We start from the raw sequence: 10,174 nt of genomic DNA on the forward strand, positions 1-10,174 counted from the left end.
TTTACCGATGATATTGCGTCCGACTGACTTGTTGCATCCTGTATACGGACGCAAGATTGACCATCTCTCAAATTCAGCCAGAAGTAGTGTTAAGGTTAGTACAATGGCTGGGTGAAATATTGGCATGGACGTTGTTTTGTCACCGGAGTGCTTTTCGGCGTATTTCTTAGTTCCGTCATTTGGCGCGCGAATTTTGGAGGTCGCTACTGTGCGCCGTATATCGGTGGCGTATATTCGATACTTTGTTTACGTATAACACGCCGATAATGTGGATTCCTGTATGTAATAAAGTTTTTATCAATTCTAATGTGTGATTTAATTACGTCCCACAAAACGACATCGTCCCAGAGGAGACGCGGGGGTGACAGAGGCGAGGGGGCGGAGTTCGCACGCGACATGCAAGGGCATGTTTTTGTTTATATTTTTTGCCGGCCAGCGCGGACGTAATGACGCTTGTGGTATAAATATTGTGTAGTGGGGCGAATATTTGAGAGAGACTAAATTCATGTCTTCAAAGTTGGGTTCACAACGCCTTCGTAAATTTGATGTAACATTACACATTTCAATGTCTAATTAACTTACAAAAATGCTGCTAAAACTATTTGAAAGTAGAGTTAATATTTCAAAAGTTATTATAAAAAAAAGTACCAAATTATGAAATTTTTGCGTGTCGTTTCGATACTGCCGCTTACAATTTATTATTTATAAAAAAAATGAGCTAGAAAGGATTAAAAATTTAATGTTAATTTGAAGATAAAGAAGAGAAGAATCCGATACCAACAAATAACACATCATTAAATAACTAAAAATTATATTTTTAAAATGTTCATAAAATTCGCGTCATTGTCCTGCGCATTGTTTGTTTTGAATGCCTTGCCGATATACTCAACGTGACGGGTTGAAACCTATTTTGCGATAAAATCTGCTGGCTCACTTTATTTGATCGCAGTGCTTTGGTGTGGATAGAGGTCTTCGTTTTATGCTCTCTCTCTCTCTTTGAAATACGTTCTACAAAAATTTCCAAATAAGACGTCATTTACATTTCTTGACTCTGTCTGTTTTTCACTACTTTTTTTATACCAAGTTATAAAGGCCCGCAACATTTCTAAGTTCTTAATAATTTTCTTTATATCAATACTTAATTATAAACGAATTTAGTGAATTCCTCATTTTCCTGAACGTCTTTTTCCTGAATAGCCCTAAAAACATAATGACGATCATTCAGAATAATGATTAAATCTGTAACTGTATTTCAGGAAAACAGGAACAAATATATCGAATCGATGCAATGTCGATATTACAATTAGGTAGTTATTTGACACATTTTCGAAAAATAGTAGTAGAATAGTAAGAAAAGTAGTAAAAATGTTATCTACACTTCAATATTATAAAGCAGGAGAGGTTGTTTGTTTGTTTGAACGCGTTAATCTCAGGAACTACTAGTCCGATTTGAAAAATTCTTTCAGTGTTAGATAGCCCATTTATCGAGGAAGGCTATAAGCAATATTTTATCACGCTAAGAATAATAGAAGCGAAGAAATAGAGGAAAATGTGGAAAAAACGGAGGGAAATTATTTGAAAGGGCTTATTTGAACGCGCTTATCTCAGGAACTACTGGTCCGATTTGAAAAATTCTTTCAGTGGTAGATTGTCGTGTCAATGGTTGTCGTGATTGATGTAGATCGTTTTTTTTAAAAGAAGTGATTTTAAAAACTATTTTAAAGACAAAATAAAATGGCCTTGGCCGTCGACCCATTTTGTAATACAAAAAAATGTTTTAATTGTGGTGCAACGACCAAGAATAATATCAATATTATTACAAATAATTTTGTTCTACCTATGAAACGAAAGAACATAAAATCGCTTTATAAATCTTCATTTTTCTGGTGCAGCATATTTATTTACAAATAAATATGCAATTTACGATCATTATCCTGACGTCCAGTGTCCTGTTTGTTGTTGAACTGTTTATATACTTACCTGTCTAAAAGTATTTTGGATCGATTGTATTAACTACTATGTCCCTACCTACATACCTACGTATATGATTTTCTTTGATAAGTACTTACCTATTGTATATTTTAAACAAAAGCCCATCAGTGACTGAGTTTAGACTGCGAATTGGGTTGGGACTAATATATTTTTAAATATCTATACTTACTAATATTGTAGAGACGAAATATTTAATCGTTTGCTTATTACTATTTAACTTACGAGTTACGAGACTTTTAAATAATTCTTTCGCTATTAGAAAGCCACGGTAATGAGAAAATAGCCCAAAGTGCATCGAAACTCAACGTCAAGTGGTTACCGGGTCATGGGCTAGGCTGTACACTGTACAGTGTTCTGAGATTTTTTTTAAATCTTGACTTTGTTCATTCATAAATCGACACCCTTGACAAGATTTATAGTAACTGTGATGGCATACTTATAATAATAATAATGTACTTTTATTCAGCTCGATAACATAAAAACCTTAATCTAGACAATTACAACATGCAAATTATTTTATTTTCAATGGTTTTTTATATTAGAATGTTAAGATCGCAACCGGCAGCTTAGCTAGGTTACAGTATAACCTGTGTTAAAGCCACCGGACCCTTTCCCAACTACTGATCGCATATCGCTGATTTTACATTTCAGGCAATTAAAATTAGATTACAAATCAAATCAATGTTTAAAATTAATCAAACTTGATACAATAAACGGGGGCGGTGGTTACTCGCGTCCGTAGGAATTACCTTTTACTACCCTACACGTGTCCCCCGGGTGGTGCTAAACGAGTAACAACGCCGAGTCTCAGGCGGCGGATATGATAACCTGACTCCTAGGCAGTAGTGGCCTTGAGGACTAAATACCCCCAAAAAGTCTAGCGCGGAAAGCAACGGGAAACTACCGCGACTATAATCCCAAGAAAACCACCATGATTAAGAACGCCACCAGAGATAATATGATGTCATGCGACCCGACTAACGCTCGGCGCCAGCTTGGTTCCGGGCCGACTGGTGTGAAATTGGCTACCGGCTGCAGTTGGAAACATAACATCTTACTCTAGCAAACTAACACCCAAGGGAAGGGCAATAACAATAGGAACCTGGAATGTCCGTGGACTTTTAAGGCCAGGAAAAATCGAAGTTGTTGAAGCGGAGATGGAGCGCTATAATCTGGCTATACTAGGATTGAGTGAGACCCATGTCAAAGATAACGGATACCACATCACACCTGAAGGAAATATGGTAATCTACTCTGACAGGCAAGACAATAGTTTTAGTGGTGTGGGCTTCATAGTTGCTAGCTGGCTACGAGACAAGGTATTGGGGTATAATACCATCAACAATAGAATTATATCCTTAAAAATTTCAGCCCATCCACACCCAATTAACTTTGTACAGGTCTATGCGCCGACCACTGCAGCCACCGAAGAAGAGATGGAGGAATTTTACCACGAGCTAGAATTAACCTGCAAAGCGTTACCAAAGAAGGAATGTACTATCATCCTGGGAGACTTTAATGCTAAGATAGGGCACACTGATAATGATCAACACCTAAGGAATGTTATTGGGGAATACGGCTTAGGAGCCCGCAACAGTCGAGGTGAGATGTTGTTAGAGTTTTGCATTGAAAAAGGACTATTCGTAACTAACACGGCATATAAACAACATCCAAGACGCTTATGGACATGGCGATCGCCAACAGGTCATAAAATCAGATTGACTTCATATTAATCAGCAGCAGATGGAAGTCGTGCATAACTCTCTCAAAGACTTTTCCGGGTGCAGATTGTGGCAGCGACCATCAGCTGTTAATAGCTCAATACAGAGTCCGCCTCAAAGTAGTTTCAAAGCCTCCACCATCCAAAAATATTCTTCTAACACAAGAAGCGAAAGCTTTTGAGGACACACTACAAACTCGACTGGACAGTGAAACGTATTGCCCATTTGACTCAGCCAATACATCATGGAATCAGCTTAAGGCCGCATTAGAAGAGACAACTAGAACAATCACAAATGGACGGAAAGTAAAACACCCTAGATCTGAGTGGATGACCACTTGGGAGGCAATCGCACAAAGAAAGGCTCTAAAGACTGGAGGAATTCGTTCAAAGGAAGAACAACAGCGATACTCTGAACTTGACTCACTAGTACAGCGTCTCTGTAGACATGACAAGAATGCATATATCAATTCTATATGTAGAGATATACAAACACACTCTGATACCCTACATCCAAGAGACATGTTCCAAAAGGTAAAAATTCTCACACGGGAACGAAAATCAAAATCTTGGAACATAGAAGATGAAAAGGGTAACCTGATTTTAGACAAGAACCAAGTGATGACAAGATGGAGGAACTACTGCCAAGACCTGTACAAATATGACGCTGATGAACCTGACACTAGATTAGATTTTACAGATAAAGAACCCGACATCGTTCTCCATGAAGTAGAAGCAGCTATAAATAAGCTAAAAACAAAAGCTTGCGGTGGAGATGGTATACAGGCACAAGTGCTTAAGAGCTTGGGTAAGTGTGGAATCAGAGTAATGCATTCAATATGTCTTAAAGTATGGAGAACAGGACAGTGGCCAGACGATTGGACAGAATCTCTCGTGATACCACTACATAAGAAAGGGTCGACTAAAAAGTGTGGAAATTATCGGACCATCTCACTAATTTCACACGCCAGTAAGATTCTTCTCCATGTTATAAACAACAGATTGGAACACTATATAACTAGACAGATATCCAAAGAGCAGGCGGGATTTGTAAAGGGCAGGGGTACCCGAGAACAAATCCTAAACATCCGTCAGCTGATAGAAAAGAGCAGAGAATTCAATGTCCCAATAGTACTCTGTTTTGTGAATTACGCTAAGGCCTTTGACTGCATCGTCTGGTCCAAAATGCTGGAGGTGATGAGAGAGTTGGGCGTCCCCGATCATCTCATATTTTTGGTACAAAACCTCTATCTGGAAGGTCGATCAAGGGTGCGATTAGACAATGATCTGTCAGAGCCGTTTGCTACAGAGCGTGGTGTCAGACAGGGTTGCATCCTCTCTCCACAGCTGTTCAACCTCGTAGGCGAATATATAATGCGTCGAGTGTTGGAAGATTGGGAGGATGGTATTAAAATTCACGGATACCTTCTCAACAACCTAAGGTTCGCTGACGACACCACGCTTATAAGTACTTGCGAAGTGAAACTTGCTGAACTTCTAGCGCGGCTCGAAAATATTAGTCGAGACTTTGGCCTCCAAATCAATCGCAATAAAACCAAACTGATGTACGTCGATAAGCTGAACCAAATACAAAAGACATCCTTACTACAAGATCTCCAACCCGTAGAGGAATTTGTCTACCTGGGATCGTTGATTTAACACTAATGCGTTCCCTAATCTTTTCAATATTTTTATATGCCTCCAAGACATGGACACTAAAAGCACGTACTCGAGCTAAGATTGACGCTTTTGAAATGTGGTGCTGGCGTAAAATGCTCGGCATCCCTTGGACCGCACACCGGACCAACACGTCTATACTTCAGCAACTCAAAATTACCACCCGCCTGTCCACGCTTTGTCTACAACGACTCACTTGCCTTTTTTGGCCACATAGCCCGCCGGGAGCCTAATAATCTTGAGAGTCTCATACTAGCTGGGCAATTAGAGGGGAAAAGAGGCAGAGGCAGAGTGGCTACACGATGGACAAACGCGATTGTCAAGGCTGCTGACTGCACGTTCCAGGAGGCATTTCATCAGGCCAAAAATAGAGACAATTGGAGAGCCCTATCTCAAAAAGCAAATTTTGGTGGTCACGTCCCTCAGCCATGAGGATACGACTAGGAAGAAGAAGATACAATAAACAATACAAAAAACGATCGAAACGATCTACATCAATCACGACAACCATGATTGACTATGACTATCACAGCACAGAACGCAACGTCGCGTCGTGTTTGCTTACGCGCGCGCGTTAACCAACTACTTACGAAAAAATTTATTATTATTGTGAACTTGTATTATAATCAAATACCGTCCTCTTTTTGTACAAAACAAATAAACAGAAATAATAGGTACTATTATAGATAATAACCATAATTTAAATTTACAAACAAAGTATATATATTGTTGTGTAATTTTTGTGTAGTTGTGTAATTTTTTGAGATTTTGGACTGTTTTATCTTATTTTTGATAGGTACGTTAATAATTTTTAAAACGTTTTTATTTTTCTTTTCGACGCCTAAAGGGCCTTTTTTGAGACTTTGTACTGATAGGTATGTCTGATATGTGATTCTTCAGGTTAATATTTTTCTAAGCATTTTTGTTTTATTTTTTTAACGCCTAAACGGCTAATAACGAATTTCAATTTGTTAAATTTTATCAACTTGTCACGTGGGCAGAGCCACGATTGAAAACTAGTATTGCTTACATACACAAGTTAACTATAGTCAATGTCACAGTAAATTAGCCTCTCAACTGGTCGTTCTTAAAATTGTTAATTTCTTAAATTACTTTTATGTTCCTATTTCGGTGTATTTGATTTGTCCGACACTTTTCGGTGTATTTGATTTGATTATTATGACTATGGGTTTATTATTGTACCTACTTGATTTTAAACAATAAAACTTAAAAATACCTACTACCGAAACAATTGTTTTATTTTGTGTTCATACTTAAGTTCAGAAGAAACACGCTCACATAAATAAAATGATCATATCTATCATAATTATTCTTAATATTTTTTAGTTAGCCTAGCGGACTTACCTAATTATAATTTAAAATTTAATTAATCTATGTAATATAGGGATAACTTGTTTTTAATGTCTGTTATGTACTCCAAGTTATAGAAATAAGTATTTCATTTTAATCGACTTCATAAAGAGGGATGATTCTCTATTTATACATACATATCGTCACTCCTGTCCCTCATTGGGGTAGACAGAGACCACATCACGCAATGAATTTATTGGGATCTATTATATAGGTACCTATGTATGTATCGATATAACATATAAGGTTAGGAGGAAGCAACAAACTCAACAGTTTATGGCGTACATAAAAAAATAATATACGGTACCGATATAATCTCAAATATAGTAAGGAGTCATTTAATTAGTAGAATGCATGGAATTAATATAGTACAATATACGGTATCAATATAACCATACATTTAAATGGATGTAGGAAAAACGATTAAATGCATGGAACGAATACAAAAATATACAATGTTTCACATGATTTCCAACGAGAACGGAAGCAAAAAACCAGCGAGAATTATTTGAAATTGAATATCTAATTTTCGTACGTAAACAAAATTTCTCGTCGACAATAGAATTCACATGACAGCAATGTAACTATATTCGCACGAATAACAATTAAAAAGTCATTGGGAATGGTAGACGCCATAGGGTTCGACTTTGAAAAGACGCAACAAGTCTTCGGCGATTTAAATATATATATATATATATATATATATATATATATATATATATATATATATATATATATATATATATATATATATATATATATATATATATATTAAAGTAAGATTTGTACCAAGTACCAAGAAGTAAGATATATATATATATATATATATATATCTTACTTCTTGGTACTTGGTACAAATCTTACTTTGTATCTTATTGATCTTACTTTGTACCAAGTACCAAGAAGTAAGATATATATATATATATATATATATCTTACTTCTTGGTACTTGGTACAAATCTTACTTTTTGGTAAGATTTTCTTGGAATACTTTATTTATTACATTACTATCACAGACCAAGAAGAGATACTACGTATATTACTATTCTATTCGTCGAAATATTATTCTTATACGATTATTTAAAGACAGCACAATTACAGTCTGTCAAAAAAGCCATGAAATTAAAAAGTGGCAACATCGTAGTGTCATTCCTTTTTTCTTAGATTGATTTGAAAGGGACGACACTAATATGTAGCCACTTTTTAATTTCATGACTTTTTTGCCAGACTGTAGTGTTGAAAATGATGCAACTGCAAATCATTAACTACATTAAAATAGCCAAAGATGAGCCAAAGCCAATGGGTGTGACGTCTACTGATTTTCTAAAATTCGGTGTGGCAACACTGTATTAATGTCAGTTAATGAAAAAATAAAAAATGAGGAAGTGGAAGAAGCATTTAACATTTTGCATCAATATAATAAACTAGTAATCTGTGTTTTGCATTTTTTGGATTTCGCAGTACCTACGGAACTATTTTTGTTTGTATTTATCTCGGTTGAAATTAAAAAGACTTACCAATTTGAGTATAAATACACGTTAAACTTCGAAATTACAAACTATAGGTAAATCCATAGACTTATTTGTAAACTGTCGTAGGTAAATCCAATAATTTAAATTATGTTTCAAATAAGTACCTACTCATAAAGAATTGTATCTGAGCGCACGGCAATGATATTCTATGTTACTAAGTATTTTAGAAACTCATTGGCGCACGGTAGTGCCTCCGCCAAGACGAGCTAAGCGAAGCGCAAGGGCACTACCTACCTTTTTTACCGACTTCCAAAAAACGAGGAGGTTATATGTTCGGCTGTGGATATATATTTTTTATTATTTTTGTCTGGAAACGTCTCGTCGTATTTTTGAACCCTCGTATCTTTGGCCTTTACTTTCTAAAGTACTAGCTTGTATTTTACATCCATAAAAATGTTTCCTTTTCTTATTTCAGGATGGAGAACAGATTAGCAGATCCCCTAGTAAAGTGTCCTTTTGACCCTGTACATCGCGTAAAAAGATCACGTCTACAGATACATATTGTAAAATGTGAAAAAAATCATCCTGGATTCGTAGCGTGCCCTTTCAACCATAGTCACAGATTCAAAAAGGAGGATTTGAGGTTCCATGTAGTTAACTGTCCTTCTAGAGAGGCAACTAATCCTGCAGATGTTGTACCTAAAATTATTGATTCAAAAATACCCTATCCAATTGATTTAAGACACTGTTTAGTTGATTGCCCTTTTCAAGGGCCAACATTCTCTGCCCTTAAAGTTCAGGATTCAAGAGAAAAACAGAAAGCCGAAGGGCTGGAACCGAACGAAAGGAGACCCATTCCATTCAATGTGACTAATCCCAATGACTCAGATGATGAATGCTGGGATTAAAAAAAGTAACTTAAGTAATGCTATGTACCATTGAAAAAATTGATTCATAGGCAGATAGCGGCGGAATTGGTTGGGTTTTGCCAATTCAATGTCAGTCCTGATCTTTTAGTTAGGTTTGAGATAATGGGACCAAATGACGTAGGTCCGAAAAAACTGCCTATGAATCAACCATGGGCCTACATAGGTAGGGCAGGGGGGGACAGCTGCCCCCCACCCCCCTAGAAGATAAAATAAATGTCATTGTTTCTGGTGGCAAGTGGGAATTCAAAATGTGTTACCTACTCTTAACTGAAGTGTGGAAACAAAATATCTTCTCAGTCCAATATTTTGAGTTTTAGGGTTCCGTACCCAAACGGTAAAAACGGGACCCTATTACCATCTATTACTAAGACTTTGATATCTGTCTGTCTGTCTCCAGGCTCTATCTCAAGAACGGCTATAGGTAGACTTCTCAAATTTTCACAGAATGTAACAATAAATCTGCTGTAATACTAAAAATAAAAAAATATTTAAGACGGGATCCCATACAAAAATCACATTTTTGAGATATTTTCGCTCTATAACAGTATGGAAACCTTCATGCGCGAGTCTGACTCGCACTTGGCCGATTTTTTTTGTTTCAATATACCAGAACAACCATCTTCTCGAAACACCACCCCTAGCTGAAATCCTGGGTATGCCCATGCAGGTCAATCAACTTTTCTGATAGTACATTATTTAAGATAAGTATTTACTTTACAATTTTGAAACAGATTCATAAGTCTGATATTATAGTTAATTATTATAGTATGTAAGTTAATTCATACTCTCTTTTATTATTCTTCATAAAAATAAATAATATGCACTATGCAGGACAAGAAACTTACTGTTAATTTTTGTAGTGAAAAAAATTTCTGATTTTTTATATAGTTGATAAGTTAATTTTTATTAATGTAGGTACTGATTATTATGCTACTACTAAATTTTGACTGGTAAATCTAAATTCAGTCCCTTAATTTTCCTTTAACATCAAATATAATTATTCAAGTAATACT

The sequence above is a fragment of the Aricia agestis genome, chromosome Z (assembly GCF_905147365.1).
Source record: "Aricia agestis chromosome Z, ilAriAges1.1, whole genome shotgun sequence".
NCBI classification, from domain to species: Eukaryota; Metazoa; Arthropoda; class Insecta; order Lepidoptera; family Lycaenidae; genus Aricia; species Aricia agestis.